Below are 26678 nucleotides of genomic sequence, written 5' to 3'. Positions count from 1 at the left end.
TTCTCCCGTGTTCACTCTGAAACCTGCTGCTACTAAGTACCACTCTTTAAATGTTCTCATTGCCTCTGTTCCAAGTTAAGGTAGGACATCCGCAATTCCCATCACTGAGAAACTGAGTGAATCCTTTTCTGCACGGTTGACTTTAACTGGACACCTGATATCATTTGATAAGATAAAAGAGAAAGGAAATGCCTGCAGGAGTTATGTAATTAATATAAACCCTCTTTGATGTCGTCAGTCTGAAAGTTAATTTTAATTGTGCAGGAAATTGATCAAAAAAGCCTAAAGTACTTAAAAAATCACTTTATAGTACTATAATACTGTGTTCGCCCCTTAACTGTGCACGTACTGATAAGTTCTGTACAGGGTAGTGCAGTCTTCACTATGTCAGGCAGTCGTCTTGGGTTTGAGATGGAATTACAAACCTTCAGCGTAAAGCTCAAGCTGTTCAATCGCCTGTAGCTACAGTAATTTATATAAACTTTAATATTACTTTGTTGTGTGATGTGATGGTGGACAGCAACAGGGCTAGGGGTAGCTCTTGCTGTCAAACCATGTGACGTGACCAGAAACGTTATCTACCGTATGACTTGAGAGGCCTTGCTTGTGGGACTTATCCTGCCAGATGGTACAAGAGGTGTTTTCCTACATATTATGTCATTTGCATGCTTCATCGGGGCGGGGGGGGGGGTGGGTGGAGCGTTTTATGAATTCAATCAACGATATGAGGCACGCGCTCTTTGTTGTCAGGGGGAAACCAGAGAGTGCAGGAAGAGAGAGCTGGAGATTAAAGAAAAACTACTGGAATCATAGCTGACAATAATAATGCCCATGGTTGTGATTGTGGCAATATCTGTGACTGAATTTGTGAGTTGACACAGTAGAACAATGTCCCCACCCAAAGAACACAAACAATTCCTTTATCCGTTACATAAAGTCACTTCATGTGAATCCCTAAGCAAAAACTGCGGATGCTGAAAATCTGAAACAAAAACAAAAATACCTGGAAGAACTCAGCAGGTCTGGCAGCATCTTCACAAGAAGAGTCACACGGACTCGAAACTTTAACTGTATCCCTTTCCGCAGATGCGGTCAGATTTGCATTCCATGCAATGTAGGAGCCAAAAGTGGATTTTCAGGATTTTGAAAGAAATTGGTAATGTAAATAGAGAGAAAGCCTAGCCGCTGATGCGGGAGTCCAGGACAACAATAATAACAACTTGCGCCTATATAAGCAACTTTAATACAATAAAATATCCCAAGGAGTTTCACAGGAGCGTTATCATGCACAATTTGACACAGCCACATAAAGGTGATATTAGCATAGAGACTTAACCAAGCAGATTGATTTTAGACAAGGGGGCATAACTTAAAACCAGAGCCAGGCCTTTCAGGAGAGAGATGAGGAAACATTCCTTTAATGTGATTATGCTATAGGTACAGAAGTCCAATGTTTAGCCTATCCAGGAAAACAGCTATGAAGAAGAGTCATATGGACTCGAAACGTTAACTCTGTTTCTCTCTCCACAGATGCTGCCAGACCTGCTGAGTTTTCCCAGCACTTTCTGTTTTTATTTAGCCTATCCAGTCTGCTTCCCCATTCAATGAGATTATGGCTGACCTGTATTTCAGTATTTACCTGCCTCAGCTCCATAATTCTAATACCCCTGACTAGCAAAATGTTATCAGCTAATCTAAAATTATGTTTTGAGCTAGCTTTTTGTGGGAGAGGGATTGACACCATCACCACCTTCTGTGAAAAGGAATGCTTCCTCATCTCTCACCTGAATGGATCATCTCTCATCTTTATAAACTCCAAATGAGACTAGGCCCAACCTACTCAACTTTTCTTTGTAAGACAAATCCCCTCATGTCAGGAATCAACCTAGTGTGCCTCCTCCGATCTGCCTCCAATGCAAGTATACATCCCCTTCCGTGCGCCCCACCCCTCCCTGGCCAGCCTATCGAAAGAGACCAAGGTGCAGAGCATGGGGCACTGGGACCCAGCAGTTGGCAGTGAAAGGGGAAGTGGTGATCCTGCGGGTGTTACAGTCCAGTGTTGGAGCGAATTGATCTGATAAGCAATAGGACCCAGCGGTGAAGCTGGGGCTGATTTGGTGGGTACTAGGATACAGCAGTGAAGAGGGTAACGAACTGGCGTGCACTAGGACCCAGTGGCAGTGAGGGTAATGATCCAGCAGGCACTAAGATACAGAGGTGGGGAAATTTTTTTATTAATCTTTCATGGGGTGTTGGCAGGGCTGGCTGGGCCAGCATTTATTGCCCTTCCCTAATTGCCCCTGAAAAGGTGTTGGTGAGCTGCCTTCTTGAATGGCTGCAGCCCATGTGGTGTAGGTACACCCACAGTGCTGTTAGAGGATGGAGTTCCAGGACGTTGACCCAGCGACACTGAAGGAACGGCGATATATTTCCAAGTCAGGATGGTGTGTTGCTTGAAAGGGAACTTGCAGTTGGTGGTGTTCCCATGCATCTGCTGCCCTTGTCCCTCTAGATGGTAGTGGTCGTGGGTTTGGAAGGTGCTGTCGAAGGAGCATTGGTGATTTGCTACAGTACATCTTGTAAATGGTACATACACTGCTGCTACTGTGTGTCGGTGGTGGAGGGAGTGAATGTTGAAGGTGGTGGAAGGGGTGCCAATCAAGCGGGCTGCTTTATCCTGGATGGTGTTGAGCTTCTTGAGTGTTGTGGGAGCTGCACTCATCCAGGCAAGTAGGGATTATTCCATCACACTCCTGACTTGTGCCTTGTAGATGGTGGACAGGCTTTGGGGAGACAGGATAAAAACAAAAAACTCCTGAAGGGTCATGAGGACTCGAAATGTCAACTCTTTTCTTCTCCGCTGATGCTGCCAGACCTGCTGAGTTTTTCTAGGTAATTCTGTTTTTGTTTTGGGGAGACAGGAGGTGAGTTCCTCATCACAGGATTCTTAGCCTCTGACCTGTTCTTGTAGCCATTGTATTTATATGGCTGGTCCAGTTCAGTTTCTGATCAGTGGTAACCCCAGGATGTTGATGGTGGGGGATTCAGGGATGGAAATGCCATTGAATGTCAAGGGGCAATGGTTAGATTCTCCCTTATAGGAGATAGTCATTGCCTGGCACTTGTGTGGTGCGAATGTTACTTGCCATTTATCAGCCCAAGGCTGAATGTTATCCAGTTCTTGCTGCATGTGGGCCTAGACTGCTTCAGTAGCAGATGAGTTGCAAAATGAATGATCCAGCAGGCACTAGGACTCAGCGGTGGAGTGGCTCTGATCCGGAGGTCACTAGGACCCCGTGGTGGAGGGAATATTGATCTGACGGCCAATAGGACCCAGAGATGGAGAAGGTATTGATCTGACGGCCACTAGGACCCAGAGATGGAGAAGGTATTGATCTGACGGCCACTAGGACCCAGAGATGGAGAAGGTATTGATCTGACGGCCACTAGGACCCAGAGGTGGAGAGGAAAATACTCTGACGGGCAGTAGGACCCAGAGGTGGAGGGGGAGAGGATCTGACGGGCACTAGGACCCGGCCGCGCTCACAACGAGCGGCCGCTCCAGCTCATGCACCCGGTTCTGCTGAAGCGTCTCTGAGGAGCCGCCGGATCCGAGTCGCAGGCGCCTCCCGGCCGCAGACAGTGAGTATCAGCCCCCTCCCCCCGGGAGGTGAGGTGAGGGGAGGAGGAGGAGGAGGAGGAGGAGGGGGGCGGCCTGGGACACACACACACGGGCCGGCTCCCTCCTCCTCCTCCTCCTCCTCCTCAGGCCGGGGGGCCGACATGCCCCTGAGCGGGACTCCTCCGGCCAGTCAGCCCAGCCGGCGCTCACTGAGAGGCGGGGAAGAGGCAAATCGAGAGGCGGGGCTGCGGGGAGTCCCAGGCGGGGCCTAGGGGCAGCAAGGGCGAGAAATTTAAATCCTGCCTGGGAAAAGTTTACCAAAGGCAGCAGCACCTCCCCAGAAATATCCCCAGTGGGTTTGAGGGGAGAGGGGGGGGGGGGGGGGGGGGGGGGGGATTGTCACTGTTAAAAGTTAATTTTATTTGCAATTGTCTCTCGACTTGAATTTCCCTCTGGGTTTGATTTTTAAAAAAAAAAATATATGTTTACCTTTTACTGGTTGGAAAATATTTGGCTGTTAATTTACCATCTTGTGGAAATATTTACAATCAGAAACAAGGTGTTTAGAGCCCACATTATAAGGTGATTTTGTCCAACTTGCTAGTTTTTTAATGTGTGAGATGCTTTCTTCCAGATTGTTCAGCCTGGTATATTGTGAAAGTTTGTTTGTTTATTTTCCACCTTCACCCCCCCCCCCCCCACAGCCCCTTATCTTTTTTGTCCTTCTTGCTGAGATTTTGGCATGAAAATCTAGGTTGATTCTCCCATTGCAGCGCTGAGGGAATGCTGCACAGTCGGAGGAGCCATCTTTCGTGTTTGACGTTAAACCCAGACCCTGGTGTCCTACAATGGTCAACATTGATCCCTCAATCAACGTCACATAAACTGATTATCTAGTCATTATCACGTTGCTGTTTGTGTGATCTTGCTTTGCGCAAATTGGCTGTCACGTTTCTTACATGCAGCAGTGACTACACTTCAAATGTACTTTATTGGCTGTAAAGCAACTTGGGATGTATTGTGGCCGTGGAAGGTGCTGTATGAATGGTAAAACAGCAACATCTGATCCCAAGCCAACTTGCCCAGCTCCAAGACGCTAATCACTCAAAACCAACTCCACTGGATAGGACATGCCATGCATATGAACAACATCAGAGTTTCGAAGCAACTGCTCAACTTAACACGTGATAAGAGACTCTCAAGAGGACAGCGGAAACGCTTTAGGGATGTCCCTGAAGAAGTTATACATACCTGCCGACTCATGGGAGGCCGTGGCGTGGTGACTGATTGAAATGGAGTAGTCTCATTCAGGAAGGCACTGGATACATTGAGCTACCTCGTTGGGAATGTGCAGCGGCAAAGTTGAGGCTTCGGAGGGAGCGCTAAAACCTCCAAACAAACCAAGTAGCCAACCCTTCAAGCACCAGCTGCCCTCCATGTGGCAGGGTCTGCAGATCACACATTAGGCTTAGCAGCCATCTCAGAACCCATCAAACTGAAATGGAAGCAAGTCAAAATCGATCCTGAGGGACTGCCTAAGAAGGGGAAGAAGAATATAAATGGTAGTCTGCCTTTGTTTCCCCTGAAGGTACTGAACCCTTTGTTGGGACCTGGCTCCATCAATGCCATCCATGATCTGGTGCTTTACTGAAGTTGTTCATCCGTGGCGCAGGCAGTGGGAGTTAGTACTGTGGGTGGCATCAGAGTCAAACCTGATCCTGTTCTCACCTGATGTTCAAACGTGCACCCTCCAGCACGGGGTCTCTGGCTAACAATCAAAGCAAGAACCTTGCAGATTATGTAATAACATGACCCCAGCCGGGTCATTTACTCAGTATTTCTTTGTGCAAAAATTGGATCATGGACGAACCATGTATACCAGAAACTTGCAGGTTTTGTTGCTGGCCTCTGGTAAGCTGGGGTGGCAGTGAGCTACCATACTTGACCTCAGTTCCTTGGACTAGGATCACAATCCACTGGCTTCCATTGGAAGCATATATGCATGGATGTTGAGAGAAGTTTAGATAAGATTGAGAGTGATGCCACCTGTGGTCAAATAGTAGGCCATTGACCACTGTTTAGACTGGTATGTTGAATGGCCACTTGAGTGAGGCAAAAAGAGGACTGCTGTTATCATTGCACTTCACCCTTCCAAATCAACATGTTCAGAAGGGGTTAGGGTTGCAAACATTCCTAAATAAAATCTAAATAAAATGAACCCCAGGAACCTAGAAAAATAGAAAAAAAAATCTTAGACTGATTTCAAGCATGTGATCTCATTAAAAAGTTAATATAACTTATAAATGGCGCAAACATTGCTATTGCATTTTCAGCCCCACTGAGTTTGGTATTTTATAATCAGTACTTGAAATCTATGATTTGATGAGAATGTGGAGTCAGTGCAAGACATTCTCCTGATTGAAAAGACCACTTTGGTAGGTAAGCTACTAGAGAGTGGCCAGTTGCTCTGAAACTATACTGTTGCATAAATTACTATCTTCAGGAATGTGCGAGAGAGATGACCTGCACTATAATGCTGTTCTAGCATTGAAAAGTTTATACTACCCCACCACCTTGTTTTCTTGACTCCAGTCTGTACTGGAGAATTCAGTAGCTTAAGTGCTGTAGTGAAATATAATTCTGGGAAAGTTCATGTGCGAAACAGCCTTTTGAAGAGTATGTACATTTTAGTTACATATAGGTTTATTTGAATTGAAAACCCCATGGATGGAGTATCCTTTGGAATATGTAGATTTTGTCATTTCTTCACATTTTAATGCTTTTGCAATGCTCCAGTTCATTGCAGTTTAGACCCTCCAGGTGGAGTTGCACTATTTAAATGAGCAAAATGTGGATAAAGATGCGACTTGCAAAATTTTAATGGCTGGATGGTCACACTACTTGTATGAGATTCCTAGTTTTTAGAAACTATGGAGTATGCTAACTTTAAAAAAAAATTCTGTACATTGCATAGCGAGTGATTGATATCTGAGAGTGATAACAGGACGGTAATCTCATCAAGAGGTTCAGATAACATTGGAAACAGCAAAACTCAACGATGAGCTTGCTGGTTTGAAATCACTCCCATGTATTCATCGTTTCATTTAACGTTGTTCTGTCTGGTTAGAATTCACCCTGATGAGCAGGAGACAGTTACAGACCAGCATGAATACAATCTTATTCTTTCAACCTTTTCAACGTTACAATTTAAGATGTGACTACTGGTTAAAAACTTCTAGTAGTTTTGTGTGTGAGTGTGAACTTTTGAAATATCTATTTGACTGCTACAGCCTCAGTATATAGTGAATACTAGTGCCCTATTACCTCCCGTATGGATGCATTTTCTCAGTTCTTATTTGATGATGTTTTCAGTTTAGAGTTTATTTCTTCCCAAAAGAAGTTTGGGTTGTTGAGCAATGTGGGGACTTGTACGGGGGGTAATACTGGTTTCCTGATAGTTAACTGCAAATGCTTTTTTCAAAATTGCAAATTAAAGTCACAATCTGGTAGTCACTGTGAGGCGGTACATTACTGCTTCCACATACATTGAATTGGAGTGTTGGGTTATTGATACTAATTTCGTACATGTTGTCAAATCTAGGGTTTTAAGCTTGTCATTTACCTCATTGCTGTTTTTGGGATCCTCGCTGTGCTGCAGTTGGCTGCCTCGTATGTCTATGAATAGAATTTGCAAAAAATGTTCATTAGCTGTGAGGTTATAAAAGGTGTTATGTGTATGAAAGTATGTGATCCAGAGGTTCAGCTGTTATGTCTGCAGTGGGTGATGGCAACTAAAAATATAGCTGTTCAATAATCTAATCCTAATCATGCCTTGACAAATTTTGATTTGTCAATGATTAAATAAAATTCTATATTTAAAAACAATTTTAAATTATTTTTTTATTTTTGGTAACTGCGTTTAGGAATATTGACTTCATGAAGAGAAATTCCTAATGCGGAATGACACAATGCCTGGTTTGTTTCCCATGTAATTAATGACATTGCCTTCTTAGAAATTGTATGATTCAAAACCATGTGCTCCTGAGATTTTGGTAGAGGGTAATTACAAAGGAAAATGGAAAATTTCACATTGTTAGGTTGCTTAGCTCCTCCCTCAGTTCTGATCTGTTAGGAGTGACTGATAGGAGATGATCTAAGCCTCTTGCGAGGTTTGTTTTTTGATGCTTGTCTGAATGAAAGATGCATTCCGTTTTGTGTCTTTGGCTCTGCCTTTTGAATTAATTCGAGCCCCCTCTTCCTCTACCACTTCCCACCACCTTTTCCTGACTAATTCTAGGATGCTAGTAGCCTTTCTTTATCTTGCTTCAAGTAGTTGTTCTCAATGTATAAGCGTAGATTCTGAATGTGACTTCCTTGAACGTGGAGACTGACCCCAGTCTTGACCCCTCAGGCACACTCACATTGTGTCAGTGCTTTTGCAGTTTCCAGCAGCAATGTGGACCCTGGTTAGGAGCATAAAAACCCTGACTATACCTCATCAATTTAACCAAGGGTGCAGAGAGGTTGATTGTCGCACCCCTCCTGCTACCCAAGGTTACATTAGCTAACATTGCAAAGGTTGGGCATTGAACCTGAGACTTTCTGGTTGGTTTCAGCTGTGCCTCTTGTCACTCACCGACTTGCTGTAGCTTAGTGGGTGGAGGGGTTCCAACTGGTTTTTTATTGGCCAAGGTAGTTTAAAAATATGCTCAGTTACTGCAGGAGGAAAGTTCTTATTTAAGGGTTAAAACAAAGGCTGAAGAATACATTTGTTGAGGGAGCTCTGTCAACAGTTCTGTCTGTACTTCATCATGTACTGCTCAGATAACCCCACACAATTTTGTTGTGGCGAGAGAATCTCTGGATTCTACATCAGTCAGCAGAGAGCTCTTTAAATAACTTTAGTAAAATAACATACAGTTCGGGTTAAGGTGCATTGGCTTGTGGGATTGTCAAGTCTAAACACAGCTTGAAGCAATGTTAGTAGGGAGCTCCGAAGTTCAAAGTTAACCATGTTGTTAGTTTTGTCTCCTTTTGTCCCTCCAGTGTTAGCAGTGGCTCACTTTTTGCCTATGAGCCAGAAGGTTGTGGGTTCAAGACCCACTCCAGGAAGTTGAGCATAAAATCTAGGCTGGCACTCCATTGAAATACTGAGGGAGTGGTGCACAGTCTGAGGGGCTTGCTTTCTGGTGAGATGTTACTGAGACTATGGTGTTAGGAAGTGAAATCCTCTGGTAGTTATTTCCCCTACTTGGCGCACAGCACAAGACAACTAGTAGTTAACTAGTTAACCCGAGATCAGCTCACTCAGTGCAGTCCCCAGTGTTTCAACCTTGGAATCTTCCTGTTAAATCTGCCTCAGTACCACACTGAGTAGTTTGTTTATCCATTGAATTACCATTTAAGTGTTTTTATCCCCATTATGCCCCATAACAAATGTCTGATGTTCACTTGTGTGTTTCTGATAATATAAATTCTAAAAATCAATTCACCTTTTTACTATCCAAGCTAATCTCTTGACGTGAATAACAAATTGGTAGTTAAAACATTGGGGCAGGTTTGTGCTGTAGACTTGTGTCATTTGGGAATCATGTCAGCTCTGCTCAAATTGATTTAAATTTAGAGATAAAAGTCTCTTCCCATCAGTCTGACACAGTTTCTGAGGTGAAAGGAAGACACATTGACCTAGTGAACCACTCAGCCCTCTGTGCTGTGCTAATTTTTTACCCAGTAAATCACCAGGGATTTTGCACTCGACTATGTTATTTTGGGCTTTAGAATGTTATTATGTCCAGTGTTGCTGCTAGGGTTTCAGTGAGGTACAATAGGCTGCATGCAAGATTTTCGAACCCTGTCTCCTTGAGCTAAGGAATGCTTCCAATGACCTAATAAGTATAGATTTTGTTGTATCTGGAAAGAGTGTTATGAACTGCATTTTTTGAGTTGAGGAAATGTTCACAGATTTGGCGGTGACAATGCTGATTGCATTCAGAGATGATGAATGTAGAGGTGCACAAGAAGTGTCATGCACAAAATGTCAAAACGTGTTGACTTAAGTGCCATTTTATTTCTGGATAGTTGTGTAGCTAAGTGATTTCAACATCTTGGTGCTAACCTTTCCCAGGAAAAAATGACTTCAAGAATAGTGTTATGCCAGTACATCTCTTTTGCGACATACTTATTTCATAAAGACACAATCCAAGTTTAGAAGGCAAAATTTATAGCTTGTACTGATTGGCATAATGTTTGACTTGGAATAAAAAACTCGTACTTTTATCATAATGCAGCTTGCTGCTATAGTAAACCTAATGTCAACATTCAATACTAAGTGTATTACTGAAAGCTGTTGTCACACATATAGATTGTTTGTCTCATACTGGTGTGGAGATTTATCTAAAAGTTCTAACATTTAGAGGGGGGGACAAACGTTATGCTGGGAATAAGAAGTTGCTCCTGCACCAGTTCAAAAGCTAGCATCATGGGAGGGAGCATAGTTCGGGGAATATGCTTCTGATTAGTGTAGCACTTTAATAGAAGTGTGAGATAACAGAATGCTGAAATTTTTTTTAAAGTATGTTGTTGAATTGTTGCTTTTAAGGCAGTAGAAATTACCCAGGGAGCAACTGGAGCACTGTATTGTTTCAGCTATAGCTGAAGGGTGGTGCAGCCACACTATAGCTGATGTAGTGCAACAGTCAGCGGACTGCAGCAAATAGTTGTACTCCAGGAGGGTGCTCGTATGATTGCAGTGGTATTTTTCTATAATGCCTGCTGTATTCAAATTTGGTTTTAAAAAGGCACAGTCAAATTTGTTTGGCAGTTTATTTTCTTTAATTATTTTTGTACTGCTTTGGGACCAAATCCTGCTCCTCAAATTTCACTGGAATTGTTATATGGTTGATTATTTGTTGAATGATGGTTTGTAGCAGGTTTATTATTTTATGATAAGATTAGAATATTTTGTGACTCATTGATGTGGTCAGGATGTTAATCGGCTTTAATGATCTAATTTTGTGCTACTTTTGACCTGTTGCTGGATTTTCACTGTGAATTAATTAAGTTTTGAGACTAGACATGCTTTGAAGTTGAGTTGACCAGCTATTGGAAAGCCATTATATTAACTTGAGGCTCCCAGGTGTGTGATAATGTGTCTGTTAATCTATGACTTCTTGAGCAGAGGGAGTTTTTTATTTTTAATTCCAGGCAGTTTTTTCTTGTTCAAGAGGAATGGGTCACAGTTGCATTATTGCAGTGTATTTCTGAGCAGATTATAGCATTATTATATTGCACTGTGCAGTAGGGCTGGACTGACATTGTATACTATCTTGGGCAGTCTGAAGTTTTTAATTGTAGGAACACCGCTTACCATATCAGACTTATTCCCATTGTGATATTTCTGTTTTCAGTAAAACTAGCATTTTTTTATATGTTCACGGGATGTACGTGTCACTGGTAAGAGCAGCATTTGTTGCCCATCCCTAATTACCCCTTGTGAAGGTGGTGGTGAGCCCCCATCTTGAACTGCTGCAGTTCATGCGATGTGGGTGAACCCGCAGGTGAACTCCTGTTAGGGAGTGAAGTCCAGGATTTTGACCTGGTAGCAGTGTAGGAATGGCGATACCGCTCCAAGTCAGGATAGGGTGTGGCTTGAAAAGGAACTTGCAGGTGGTAGTGTCCCCATTCATCTGCACCCCTTTGTGTTCTAGGTGGTAGAAGTTGTGGGTTTGGAAAGTACTGTTGAAGGAGATTGGCAAGTTGCTGCCTCTTAATTTTTGAGTAAAATTAGGGATTGTGGCGTGGGGGACAGATATCCTCCTGTAGGGTATGTGGAACAGAGAAAGAACGTTGTTCCTAGATTAGTTGGATTAATATGTAATGAGAAAAATCAATGAGATTTATAGAAATTAAAAACACTAATTTGTTCATGGGAGTTAGAAGTATCTTTGTGTTGCTTAAAGTAGGAACTCAGCAGGTGGCTAGATATGGGACAGTTGGGGGGACATGTGCATAGAGAGATCTATTACAGAATAATCATACTTGATGTCTGAAATGGGATGGACCTGAATGTGAAATGGCCTCTTTTTCCTTTGGACTTATTTGTGTATTCTCAGATTGCAGAACTTGATACTTAAAAACAAAAACAGAATTACCTGGAAAAACTCAGCAGGTCTGGCAGCATCGGCGGAGAAGAAAAGAGTTGACGTTTCGAGTCCTCATGACCCTTCGACAGAACTTGAGAAAATACTGGATTTTGGTATTTTTGGTGCTCAGAGTTTGTGCTAAATGATAGGTGTGAATTTAGCAGCGTTTGAGCCTTGTTTGCAGCAACACAGCCTGCTTTTATTTACACCTTTAACAAAGCAGCAATATTTTCAGATCAAATGTGACACTGAGCCTCATAGCGATATTAGGACAGCTGACCAAACACTTAGTCAAAGAGGGAGCTTTTAAGGAGAGTTTGCACTGAGCTGAATGTTTGTAATTTAAAAAAAAGATTGCTTGTTGTTCTTACAACAGGCTGTTGGATGTTGAATACATCATTCTAGCAATGACTTGTGTTTCATTTGGAATTGTTCACATTTTTCTTGTTACTTCTTCCTACTCAGTGTGTGTACACTGGCAAGTATTTGGAGAGCTATTTTGTTCCGTCTCTACTCTGCACTCAAGTTTTTGGACAGGAGGCTGTGCCTCAAGTCCCTGCCAGTGTCCACCTTGACCAACATAACGTGGTGACATAACAGCAGCCACCACTCTTTAACACCAATTTGTTTCAAAAGTATTCCAAAGAACATCTCAACATGAACAGAATGTAAGTAACAGTATTAGCGTTTGCAACTAAATTGAATGCTGAAATGTTTGTGCCCCATGTAAACTTGCCTTCCAATTACAATATTTTTCAAAAGCTGCTTCCCCTTTGAAGCTCAGGGCCAATTGTATTGGCCTTCGGTGGTCATAACTAATATCATACTAAAGCCTAGCAAAGTAAATTAAATGTACTGTTGCTTATGATTTTATGAAAATAATTAACTGCAATTGTATATGCAGCATGCATTATTTCATGACCTGGTAATCTGTAGCTTGGTGCTATATCAAGTTTACATAATTTCTTCACAATGAAAAATATTGATGATTTTTGAAGCAAGCAGTTTCTGAAGATAACTAGATACTTTTTTGAAGATGGGGAGAGTTGCAAATGGAGGGAAGTTGGGGGTTAGATCAATTGTGGTTTTTTTTTAATAATGCAACATGCTTCTTAGGCGAAACTTTTCTTATTCCTGAAAGTTCTTGAGTTCCAGTACATCCGAGTTCCTCTGTCTTTGCATTGACTATATGAAGCATCTGTTATTGTGTCTCTTGATGCTGTTGCCAGCAAATAAATGGATCCATGAATACCACAAATGGATAGCTACATAATTATTGAGTTTATAATTAAAAGTCTTGTATAGCCTGCTTTTCCTGTAAGCGTAGCATTTTGCTTCCTGAAACACTCCCCATCACATGCTGTTGATTATACCCCTTTTGTTGTAAAACATTGCGTTCTGATGTCACGAGCAATGCGGTAAGAGATAAGCTGGTAACAAATTAAAATCTTATGTATAGCAAGCCCTTTTTGTAAGTAATGCACTTACTTCCTCACATATTTCCCCTTGCACTTTGAAGATGACACCCCTATTGTCTTGCTCGCCATGAGCGATGCTAATGTACAAAAGAAAACGGATGGAGTGATCAGCTGGAGGCATTCAGATGATGGTTATAAACCACAGGAGCAGTTTGAGATTATTGCCTTTTAAATCACTCCAATGAATCCTTTATTCTCTATCTGGTCTTGTACAGTGTCATCTTACAGTGATGTTCCACAATTATCTCAGAACAAAGCCTGTGGTATCTAAGGACCAGGCTGAGAAATGTGGCTAATAAGAATAGCTATCGGTTCTCGGATATTTGCGATTGTTATAAGTCATCTCTCAATTACATTTGTTGGAGAAATATATTTAAAGAACAGATAATGGTGAACGAGTGCTGTATTTTATATAGACAGTGATACAAACGTTATGCATAGACACGCACATTGCAGATAGGAATGCTCCCAAAAATGTGATTAACTGAGGCTGATGTACCATTTGCAAAATGTGTTATCAGTGCTGCAGCAACACACCAAGGCCCCAAGACATTGAAGTTAATTTGAAGAAACTATTTTTTTGCTGCAGGTGTTTAAAACTGTCCAAGAAAGTAAGCTTTTCCTTTTGAAGCTGAGCTTTGAAGTAGTTTTAGAAATCATCATTAATTCAGATAGCAAACTCTCCAGGGAAGTACAGTTCAAGATTCCATTATTTTTATACATGTTTCCTCACACATTTTCTCTTTTCTAATCCACCACCTCTCCCTCTCCCCTGCCCACCCCACCTTGTCAGTTTCCCGCCTCTTAAAGATACAGTACCAATGCTATGTACTGTTCTTCAAATCTTGGCTCACCTTACCCAAGTACCTGTTCTCCATGTCTGAGCCAAGACTGAGAATCTGGGTTGGCAGTGCAACCTTGGCAGCATCACATTTCTGAAGGTTTATGAAGGTTTATTTTACTTAACAAATTTGCAGACTTTATTTATCCTTTTTGCCCTTCCTTTGCTATGTTGGTGATGTGGTCTCATATTGCCAGGTTGGTGTGAATTTTAATGCCAAGTATTACTTTCTGAGAGAGATTCATGTTCCTCATTGGTTATAATGCTGTATATAGTCTATGGTTTGGATGTTGTTGGGGCTGTTTCCTCTGTGGCTCCCAAAATGTGCGGTACTCAGCTGACTGAAGATGGAGAGAGGCAGTGAAAATCAATGAAATTCTTTGCTAATGCCTGGTGAAATCAAGTGTCCAACCATTGCTACCAGGCTACCTTAGTCACCCATATAAAATCTCAATATGCGGTTTGGTAAAGAAAGAAAAAAAAAGATTTGCATAGACATTGTGCTTTTCCCAACCACCAGACACCCAAAGCACTTTACAGCCAATGAAGTGCTTTTGAAGTGCAGTCACTGTTGCAATGTAAAAAACAGGCAGCTAATTTGTGCACAGCTAAATAATTGTGCACACACAAGCTACCAGGTGAGGTGTTAACAAAGCAGAGAGAGAGAGTGAGCTAAACTGTAGCACATTGCTTGTTAATAATTTGAATTTAAACACTGAAATAACTAGTCAAACTAGCTAAATTTGACTTTGCAGATTTGACATTCATACTTTTTTATTCTATTCACTCTCTGGTCTCCTCATTCAGTCTTCGATATGGTTCAGTGGGCATTGGCAATCACCCAGTTTCTTGCAGGTGTTGCTATTCTGCATGTTTAAACCTAGTGACAAATGAGGGTCAGCAGGATATGGCGCTTTGGGAAGATCGTAGTCCACATACAACCACTGTTAAGCACAAAAATTATGGGTTAGGAAATCGGAAGTCAGGTACATGATGGAATATTCCCCACCTGCTTGAGTAAGCGTAGCACTAACAACACTGGAGCTCAACACCATCCAGGTTAAAGCAGACAGTTTGACATGCACCTCATACAGCACCTTAACCATCCGCTCCCTCCACCACCGGCACACCGTGGCAACAGAGTGTGCCATATACAAAATAGTACACTGCAGCAACTCACCAAGGCTCCTTCAGGCTCATTAGCACCTTCCAAACCCCGATCTTTACCTCCTAGAAGAACACTGTTTATATGGCACACTCTGTTGTCATGGTTCGCCAGTAGTGGAGGAAGTGGAAGATTAAGGTGTTATGTGGGGTGAATGTCAAGCTATCTGCTTTGATCTGGATGGTGTTGTGCTCGAGTGTTGTTAGTACTACACTTACTCAAGCAAGTGGGAAATATTCCATCATGTGCCTGACTTACTTTTTTCCTGACCCACAATGTCCCATTGCAGACCGCATGGGAACATCACCACTTGCAAGTTTCCCTTCAATTCACACACCATCCTGACTTGGAAGCATTTTGCTCTTCTTTTATCATTGGGTCAAAATCCTGGAATTCAATGGTGGTTGAATGTGGACTATGACCCCCCCCACCCACCCCTGCTGAAAGCCCAATACCCTGCTGACCCTCACTGTCTCATATGTCACTAGGTTTATACATGCAGAATAGCAAATTCTGCAAGAAACTGGGTAACTGCCAATGCCCACTAAACCATATTGACTGCTAAATGAGGAGACCGGAGAATGAATGGAAAAGAACATATGAATGTCAAATCTGCAAAGTCAAATTTAGCTAATTTGACTAATTATTTCATAAGCAATGTGCTGCAGTTTAGCTCGCTCTCTCTACCCTGTTAACACTTCACTTGGTAGCAGTGGTTGGACACATGATTCCACTGGGCATTAGCAATGCCGGGTGTAATGATAAGCAGACGCATGGGAACATCACCTGCAAGTTTCCCTCCAATTCACACACCATCCCTACTTGGAACCATTTTGTCCTTCTTTTATCATTGGGTCAAAATCCTGGAACTCCTTCCCTAACACTGTGAGTGTACCTACCTGCACCACATGTATCCAGTGGTTCAAGAAGGTGGCTCACCACCACCTCCTTAATGGCAATTTGGGATGGGCAGTAAATGCTGGCCTTGCCAGCAACGCTCACGTGCAATAAACAAAAAAAGCTGAAAAGCCTGACTTTTTTTTCTATTCTCCCCCACAACCAGAGGCTTAGGGACCATTTGTAGCAAACTGCAACTTTAGGTGTCCTCTGAGCATCATTTTATTTAAATATTATTATGAAATTCCTTGGATTCCCTCAATGTCATGTATCAGACTTTGCTTTTCAGTAACTGGCTTTAGTTTTTCTCAAATGTTTAAACAATTGAACCTACTGGTAGTTTGAGATGCTGAGATCACAGCAGCCTACCTTGCTTACAAATCTTTAGCCTGTAAAGCATGCACCAAGTTGTGATGGGCCTATTTTAGACATGTCATAAATGAAAGAAGTTGACTTTTCGAGAAGCAAGCACCAACCACTGGCTGGTAGAGGTCGGGGAAGCTCCCTGTGCCTTTTTAATCCGCCATTGCTATAATAGGAATGGGACACAAATACTGTAATTAATAAATGATGCGGTTTTAAGATGCCTGTTTCCTTCAAGGTAAAGTTACCAAAAAGTACATTCAAAGTCAGGAAGACAGAATCCAATAGCAGAGCCTCATAGAACAGTGTGGGAAAAGAGAAAATTGTGCAATGATATCAGCTTTACAGTGGAAAAATAATATAAAATGAAAAGTCTCAGAAACCTAAAGGAACAAACCTTTGGCAGAGACATTATTTATCGCACAAAAGTTTCCTAAAACTGACAGTTGCAGCTAAGCTACACTCAACGATTCGCTGTTCTCTTGATAATTCTATCCAAAATAATCCCAGATGGGAGACTTGAGTCTTTCTATGTAGAGTAACGGGTTTAGAAACATCCTGTGGCTTTACATCCGTTTTAAAATTCAGTAATCTGCTTCTGTTTGCTGTTGTCTTTAAAGGCAGTGATGTAGTTCTCCCAGTGTGAACGGATCTTTTAAACAGCATGTAGCTTTGTGTTTTGCACTGGGTACCAGTATTATATTGAACCATAAGTCAGTGTCAGTGAATGATAGACATTTCAATTAGACATCGTAGTAAGGATCAAAGGTGTCCAAATGAACAGCCTGTCAGTATAGTAATAAAAATAAATTCCATGTCGTGTGTAACTACGGTCTTATCCTAAGTACAAAGCGTCCTAAAGATACTTCAGGTTATCTTCTCGAGCTAAATCCAAAATGCAACAGTGCTGGACAAAGGAATTAAAAATTTGCATTTTTTTGCCGCTTTTATGCACCAAGGGCAATTGGAGCTGCTACACAGCAAATGAATTAACTTTTGGGATGGTTTAATGTTTTATCCAAAAAGAGCACTCCTCTGACACATAGCACTAACATTGTGTGCTCAAGTCCTGGGATGGCACTTGGGCCCACAGAACCGGGAGTGCCAGCGCTGAGTGAAACTGTCAAGATTATACTGTTGTGTTTCAAAAAAATTGTTTAAGAGTGTATTGCAAGAGAATTTTAACTGGTCACAAGGTAGAGAAGTTTCCATTATCATTTCATTCAGATAGCAAGGTGCCTGATGCACCCAGAAATCCATCATCACCCTTTATCGCCTTTAGAGTTTGCTGCTCCCTCCCATCACCCACTCTCCTTATACCCTAACTTGACCAAGGCTGTGTCACACATCCTGTGTTAAGTCCCGCTTTGCTCATCACCTTGCCCCTAATTCTGATTTCTGGTCTTCCAGTACATTGCATTTAGAATTGCTGCCACACTATCTCCACCAGCCCTGTGTACTCCCAAATGCTCCACTGCTTCTCCTCTTCCTTTGTATCACCATACTGGCAGACCTTTTCATTAACCCTGTCTTATTCTTTGGAACTGCCTTGTATGCATGTCCATCTTTGAAAGCCTCAAAATAAATTCTCTGACCAAACTTTTGGTCAGTCCTCCTAATCTTTTCTTTATGAACTTAGCTTTCATTTTCTTTTTGTCCATTTTTAAAGTGCCTTGTGACTTTGTTAATGGTGCTATACAAGTGTAAGTTATGATGTAGGCAAACATGTGTATACATGCTATATTATATAGGAGGAAACCTGGGCACTGTTGACAAGTGCAAGCAACTCCAATACCTCAATGACAATTCCTTATTTTTATGATTGGACAAGGAGTATTAATTGTGTAGTTCATCGCAGCTGAATCCAATCCTGCTCTTTTTAACCGAAGAATAGGTAAATGCTTGTTTTTCTCTGTAATTACTGACCCCCTATCAAAATTTTGTTCTTAGATATTGGATCTTTCAAAATTCCACTGTTCCCGTTATTTCATTTGTAGGTCATTAATTGTGGAAAAATAAACAGCATTCTCTTGGTCCCTGCGCTGTTTCGTCGAGGCCCAGCAACCGGAGGGAATCCTGGCTGATTGGAGCTCTCTGCCTATGAGGGTGGTGGTAGGGGAGACAGTGAACGATTCAAAAGGAAATTGGATGGACACTTGAGGGAAATAAACTTGCAGGACCCTGGAGGGCTAGATCAGAGCACTGGAGCTAACAGATTGCTCTACAGAGAGCCGAAATGGACCTGATGGGCCAAATGGACTCCCTCTGTACTGCAATAACTTTGACTCTTTTCTTCTTTTTCTAGATGGGGTCTACTGAGTCCAATACCTCTTCATCACACCAGCGATTTGAACTTTGGAGTTAATTAAGTTACATATGAGGGGAGGAGAGAGCATTGTCCTGTAGTGACATCAAATCTTACCAATGTGGCAAGCGTTGAGTGGAGTTTGTGTAACATAACATGAAACTCTGCAGTTCAGTAATAGAGTTTCTTTCCTAATGGAGATATTTTGTTATGACCAGGCGAGAAGGGGTGAACTGGCTTCCCCCTATTCAACCTCCTTGGTTGGTCACAGCAAAGGTTTAAGTTTCTTTTTCACAAGAATCTAAATGTATTTAATTATTTAAGCTGTGAGCAATAAGGATTCAATCAAACGAGATTTTCTTGAGTCAAAGGAAGAGCAAATTTATTAAGCACTAAACCCGAGAGGAAAAAAAATTGAAAAGGCGATGTTACCCAAACAGGTATCAGAAATAAGAAAAGTTAGAGTCCAATAAAAGTAAGGTAACAGTATATTCTTTTAACTTTCTTTTAAGTGTCCTTCGGTTGTCCTTGAGGCGTAGATTTTTAAACATTGTGGCCGATTTGGATTAGCTGGTTTCATGGATACGGTCAGATGTAGAAGATGTTCCAATTGTTGCAAGATCTTAGTTTGCTGGTAGATTTCTAGTGAAGTTGTTATCCGAACCAGATAATACATTCTTTCCAAAAGAGAGAGACTGAGAGCCCAGCTTTCAGTCTATTTCCTCTGCTAAAAACTTTCTTGCAATCTCTCTGCAGTGGCTGCAACCTGGCCTGTTATACTTCACCCATTGTGTATTTCCAAGGGGTTTTGGGTGGTCCTGTCTGTGACAGCCATTGTTTCAGTATCCAGCACTTTGCATTTTAATGTCTCTTCCTTAGACGGTGAAAGTTTCGATGGGTCTCTGAATTATAGGAAATCTCTCTCTCTGTCTGCCCACAGTCCCCTGAGGGTCATTTGTTTGTTTTTTACCTTCACCTTGGAAGGTGGCCTTGCATTTCTAAGTAGTTTGTTCTGTCTCATTTCAAATTGCAAGATTTCCACTGCCTCCTACGCATGCCCATCTTTGAAAGCTAGGTTCAATGGTACAAAATTAAAAATGACTTTCATATTTAATTTGATGTAACTATTGCTTTACCTTCCCATCTTGCTAAGAAACTCCAGTTAGTTACTTAGAGCAGAACTGATGAAACTCACCTCACACTAGAAAATCCGACTGTAAACGCAGCCAGACATAGATTTTTATGCTTTTGGCAATTGCTTCATGTCTTGAGTGCCATCAGTCAAATGTACTGTTGGTGGTAAACAAATGTATTTCTGTGACATTCTGCAGCTTTAACAGGGACATTGCTATGTGTGTGTGTGTATGATGTGGATTCTAAATGCCAGAATTATTCCTGCAGTGGAATTGAAGGTGATGATACTATTTTTGTGTGGCAAGGAATCTCGGAACTCAACTTGTTAAAACTGTAGGATAGTTCTTTCACACAATGTTTAATTAGTAGATAGTTTGAGATTACAGTGGGCAGGTGGATGGCCATAAAAATATAGGATTTGGAGTAGGCAATTCAGTCCTTTGAGTCTGCTCTACCATTCAATGCAATTATGGCTAATCTTCTACCTCAACTCCACCTTCTCTCACTGTCCCCATGCCCCTTAGTTCCCTTAGTCTTAGAATAAGGGGTTGGCCAGTTAGGACTGAGATGAGGAGAATTTTTTTATACTCAAAATTTATTGATCTCTGTCTTGAATATGTTCGATGACAGAGCATCCACAGCTTTCTGGAGTAGAGAATTCTAAAGATCCGCAATCCTTTGAGTGCAGAAATTTCTTCTCATCTCAGTCCCCAATGGCCGACCTCTCATTCTGAGACTGTGACCTCTGGTTCTAGACTCCACATTCCTAGTGCATTGTAAATGATAGATTGCAGATTTATGCTACCAATTCCAAATGTGTGAAAAACCCAGTCAAAGAGAAGCAATTGGGAGAGGAACAGAGTGGCAATGAAATATTTGTTCATAAAAATTACAATTCAATGGGTCACTCTTGTTTGCACCATATTTTTTTTGAAACTAACATTCCAGTATTGATTCAAACACCTGGAGGCTGGGCAATGGCTCATAGCAGGGAGAGAAAATGGAAACATCAAAAAAATGTTGAAAAATCACTGAAAAGTCTCCCAAGTTATAAGCACCACCCCTTTTCTTTTAAGTAACAAGGAATTTCTGATCTGCTGATTGGCTAAGCGCTGGTATCACAGAAACCATAATATAAGCAAAAAGAATCATCTAGTGCAAGTGAATGAAAAAAGTGCCAAAATGTTCCAAACCTGTGAAATAATGTTGGAGTATCACCTCTCTCTTGCTTTGTGCTCTTCTATTTCTGGCCCCTTGAGCATCCCTGATTTTAATTGTTCCACCATTGGTGGCCATGTCCCTAGGTCCTAAGCTTTGGAATTCCCTTCCTTAAACCACTCTGCCTCTCAACCTCTCTCTCCCCTTTTGAGACACTCCTTAAAATCTAACTTTAACCAAGTTTTTTTTGTCATCTGCCCAAATACAACCCTCTGTGGCTTGGTGTCAAATTTTGTTTGTTTGATGCTCCAGTGAAGGGCCTTTGAGTGCTTTATTATATTCAAGGCTCTATATAAATAAATGTTGTTGGAGGTTCCTATTTTACTCAAGGTAATATTAAACTACATGTTGTGACTTCAGGATTGCTTTATTGATTTTCTGAAATAAGCCTTTTACAAAATATGCTTTTGAAAGCGTCCCTAAACGAAGCATGTGCTTTAGTTAAAACAATGGGCAAAATAGCCAATGAGAAATCCTTTTATGCAGTAGTGATCTCGAAGGCACAGTCTGAAAAGGTGGCGGAAACAGATTTAAAAATAACTTTTGGAAGGGACTTGAATATATACTGAAAAGGAGAAATTTACAGGGCTACAGAGAAAGAGCAGAGACGTGAGACTAATTGAATAGCTCTTTCAAAGAGCCAGCACAAATACGATAGGCTGAATGTAAACTGGTAGCACTCTTGCCTCTTGAGTCTGAAGGGTGAGGATTAAAGTCCTACTCCAGGATTTGAGCACAAAAATCTAGGCTGACACTGCAATACACTGCTGAGGGAACGCTACCCCATCGGAGGTACCATCTTTTGAATATGACACTAAACTGAGGCCCTGTCTGCTTTCTCTAAGGTGAGCTTAAAAGATCCCATGGCACTAATTGGAAGAAGCGCAGGGGAGTAACCCTTGTCCTGGCAAATATTTATTGCTCAGCCAATATCATTTAAAAAAAACAGTTGATCTGGTCATTATCACAGTGCTGTTTCTGGGAGCTTGCTGTGTGAAAATTGGCTGCTGCGTTTCCTACATGACCACAATGACTACATTTCAAAAGTATTTAATTGGCTGTAAAGTGCGCTGAGACATCTGGTAGTTGTGCCAGGTGCTTTATAAATGCAAGTCTTTTTTTCTTCTTTGCTGTATGATTCTATGATTTAGACACTGAGAATGAACAATGCTCTGCTTTTTAAACCCCAAATAACAGGTTTAGCTGGTGTCCCTACAGTGTGGATGGGTGGCGCTAGAATGCTTTGCATTGCATTGCAACAGTTTATCACTTTTTACTGGTGGGAAACTAGTGTTATAACTGGTTATCCACCTCACTCAGCCAATAACACGATGAATGCAATATTCCTTTCATCTACAAGGAGCTAATTCAAGTTCTATTGTAGCTTTAATCCAAGAAATCTCTTGTTAGGTTTGCATTGCTATTATAATTTCACCCTTAACTCCCATCCATATGATAAACAGTATTGTATAAATGCATCTCCAAGTGCATTATGTTATCATGCATAAATACTTGGCACTTGTTTTTCCAAATAAAATTAATGAAAATTCTTATTTAGTGGACCGCTCTGAGTCCTTTATTCATCCATTTTGAACAACATTGAGTAAGTGGATGTAGTAAATGATGTTGGACAAGAGGACTCAAGAATGATTTGCAGCAGTATTTTGTGCGATTAAAAACAGTAAATTCTGTTTTTGTTTCTCTTCAGGTCTAATGAAACTTTAAACTGTTTCTCACTATAGATGTGGTCTAACCTGCTGAGTATTTCCAATATTTTCTATTTTTATTTTACATTTCCAGCAACTGCAGTATTTTACTTTCATATTAGTATTTTGGAGGGTTCTTTCCTCTTAGTTATTCATTACAGTCTCCAATTTGGTGCATTTACAAATAGATCGGTATATGGTTCCACAGATAGGGATTTATTATTTGTATACTTTTATTCATTCATGAGATTTGGGCGACACTGCCAAAACCAGCATTCATTGCCCATCCCTAACTGCCCTTGAAAAGGTGGTATGCTGCCTTCTTGAACCCTGCTGTCCATGCAATTAAGGTACATCCACAGTTCTGTTAGGAAGGGAGTCCCAGGATTTTGACTGTAGAGGAATAATGATATAGTTTCAAGTTAGGATGGTTAATGACTTGGTTTTTTAAAAACTTCATACACAGGCTGTGGGCTTCGCTGGCTGGGTCAGCATTTATTGCCCATCCCTTGTTGCCCTTAAGAAGCTGGTGAGCTTGCATGTGCTGGTGTTCCCATGCATCTGCTGCCCTTGTCTTTCTAGATGGTAGGGATCGAGCATTTGAAAGGTGGTGTTGAAGGTGCCTTGGTGAGTTTCTGCAGTGGATCTTGTATATGGTACACACTGCTGCCACAGTGTGCTGGCAGTGGAAGGAGTGAATGTTTAATGTGGTGGATCTAACGGCAATCAAGCGGGCTGCTTTCTCTTCGATGGTGTAGAGCTTCTTGAGTTGTAGCTGCACTCATCGAGGCACACATCCATCACACTCGTGACTCCTGCCTTGTAGATGGTGGAGAGGCTTTGGAGAGTCAGGAGATGAGTTATGCGGTGCAGAATTATCAGTCTTTGACCTCGTCTGATAGCTACAGTATTTATATGACTGGTTCAGTTTCTGGTCAATAGTAGATCGCAGGATGTTGATGGTGGGACATTCAGCAATGATAATGCTGTTGAACGTCAACTGGGGAGAATGGTCATTGCCTGTCACTTGCGTAGTGTATTTGAATAACATTGAGTAAGTAGATGAAGTAAATGATGTTGGAAAAAAGGACCCGAGGATTATTAGCAGTGGTACTTTGGTTACAAAGTTTGGAATTTATTTTCTTTGTACATAACAGCACTGACTAAACTTCAAAATTATATCATTGGCGGTGAAGCACTTCAGTGTCCTGTGATCATGAATGGCCCTAAAGGAATGCAGATTTGTTAATTTGATTCAGTTCCTGGAGTTGAATCTCCACTGTTTGCATAATGTTCTGCTGTTGGATCTCCAAATCCAAATTCCATTGCTCAGTTTCTGTTTTCAAAACAATTCATTGAATATGCATCACTTAGCTCCTCCATATTCATTATGGGCCTGTTAGTTGCTTATAGTCACAACCTCAAAATGCAAATACACAGTAATAATTCTTGGTTGGGGGGTGGGTGGGTGTGTGTTTGGGGGGTGGGGGGGGGGGTGAGAGAAAAAGATTCAAAAAGGATTATGAATTGACTCTTTTCTTTAATTACCTATTAATCACTTATCCCAAAAATTTGCAATTAGTGAGTAGATATCATACCATTAAGTACAATACTATTTTGCAAAAATGTCAAAATAGCTCATCAGCTTGATAGCAGATAGTGTATTGTGAACCTGTGCAGTTTGAAATATCATACTGTTGGAGTTCTGAAGTTTAATAATTTTGAAAGGTTTATATCACATCACTTTTTTTATCTTGTGTGTTTATATAGTGAGCCAGGTCTTTAGTTTGTATCTGCTGCTGTTGTTTTACAGTGGACTAATCCCATCTCCGCTGTTAAGAGAGTATAGCATGGAATTCAGTGAGGCTAAGGTTCAGCAGTTAGAACCTAAAAGTTTATAGCACAGAAGGAAACCATTCAGTCCATTGTTTGTGACAGCTCTTTGTCAGAATAATTAATGTTGTCAGTGAGGATTCACCTTGTCCCAACTCCTCATTAGCTTCATTGCTTGGCAGTCCCAGCATGTGTTGTACTTGATGGTCTGCTGAGTGTGGTTACCGTTTCAGGAAGAGGAACTAAGTACATTGTGGCATAAACACATTACTTTGGTTTCTAAGAAAACTTCTCTGTTCCTCAAACCTTCCGTTAGAAAATGAATTACTAATCAGACTTTAATCCATTTGGGAAGATCTGGCGGTAAACAAAATTGAGACTTTCAGGCAAGTGCAGTTTGTGTCCTTTGCTCAGTTACAGTGCAAACCACCGCAATATAGTATATAACAATGGCATTGGTAGGCTTAAGCTTTGTTTTACTTTATCATGGTTTGGAAATTCATCATAATCCAGACACAACGAACTTTGTGCCAGACCAAAGCTTCAGGTACAGTGAAGAGCCGTGAGCCTGACATGATTTGAACGTGTAACCTTCTGATCTGGAGTCAGACGTGCTACCATTGCGCCACCAGCCCAGCTTATACTGGGATTTGAACCTGGGTCCAGAGCATTGCCAGGGGTCTCTGAAATATTAGTCCAGTGACAATAACACTATGCCACCATCTCCCCACTTGTTTTGCTTTATCCATGATTTGCAGCCATAAACAGTCAATCTCCTCCCTTGGTCAGGCCAGCTGCAGGAGTGTGACACAGTGGTGACTGACCTGTGTTTTTCTTTGACCTTAATTTGGTGAAGCTGAGATTTTGAACTAAATGTGCAAAGGGAAAGGTCACAGAAATGAGCCTATTAACCATGATCTAATTGAATGGTGACTGAATGGTGATATAGGCTCAAGAGGCTGAATGGCCTACTCCTGTTCCTAAAGTTTCACTGTTATCCAAACATCCTACACAAGATTCAAGATTGTTCCCCCCCCAGCCCCCGGCCACTGCTGCGGTTCAACACATGAATTAAGTGGCCTTGGTGGGTGGTGGGGGAGAAGAGGATGGTGAAAAGATTGGAATAAAGAGAATTTGAGTGTGCTTAATACTGTTCAGCTGCTGAAGAAGTGGGTCAGATTGAGCTGGTGCTGCTCCAGTTGTATGCCATTCATTGCAATGATTCTGTGCAGCTCAGGGCTATTGTGTCCTTCCAATTCTGATGGTTTTGAGTATTGCTGCAAAAAGACATTTTGTCAAAGCTTTTTATCTTGTGCTCATCAGGACAATCGCAAGAATACCAATATCAGGGGAAGCAACAACTTTAAACTTGGCAAGTGAACCCTGGTAGAGAATGCACCAGTTAATAATGACTGACAGTTAACTGTTGAACATTGGTTAAAATTTAAACCAGGCAGCTCGACTCTGGTCAAGGCAACGTCTCTACCAATCATGATCCACTTGCCAATCAATCACAGCTGTCTTCTCATACAGTATGAAGTTGTTTGCCCTGACATTGGTATTCTTGCAATTGTCCTGATGAGTGCAAGATGAAAAGCTTTGACAAAATGTCTTTTCTCAGCAATACTCAAATTCTGTATTACTAGACGTGTATTTGCATATCTAATAGTTTTCTTTATGGAATTTATTTTTATTAATTATAGCTTGTTATTTTGGACATTCTAGTGTATATTAAGGAATCTATATAAAGGCAAATTGTTCTATATTGTCTTGTTTTATGGAAACTCAGGTACTGCTGCTGTATTTGTGTGCATCATTTTTGATATTTTGTCTCTGGAGAGAGCTGGAGATTGGCAGCGTAACACAGTTCAGCTCTATTCCCTCATCTCACTTAGTCTAATTTGACAGCTTGAAGAGTGGTTGGGGAAGGGGATATCTCCCACTGCACCATTTAGCAGAAAATAACATATTTAAA

At 41.4% G+C, this 26678-nt stretch overlaps 1 protein-coding gene across 6 annotated transcripts in view; it reads left to right on the top strand.

Annotated features, from left to right (window-relative positions):
• The first annotated feature begins 3542 nt into the window (after window positions 1-3542).
• Window positions 3543-26678, top strand: part of raraa (retinoic acid receptor, alpha a) — a 533901-nt gene continuing 510765 nt past the window's right edge. For 4 of the 6 annotated variants that reach the window (XM_041173626.1, XM_041173629.1, XM_041173637.1 and 1 more), the window contains exon 1: window positions 3543-3642. The gene's annotated coding sequence lies outside the window, so the exon portion shown is untranslated. The remainder of the gene's footprint in view (window positions 3643-26678) is intronic. The other 2 variants (XM_041173625.1, XM_041173627.1) reach the window with 2 other exon arrangements.

Source organism: Carcharodon carcharias, chromosome 23 (assembly GCF_017639515.1).
Source record: "Carcharodon carcharias isolate sCarCar2 chromosome 23, sCarCar2.pri, whole genome shotgun sequence".
NCBI lineage: Eukaryota > Metazoa > Chordata > Chondrichthyes > Lamniformes > Lamnidae > Carcharodon > Carcharodon carcharias.
Note: the sequence above shows the minus strand (reverse complement) of the source record. Positions and strands in the feature narration are given on the sequence as shown.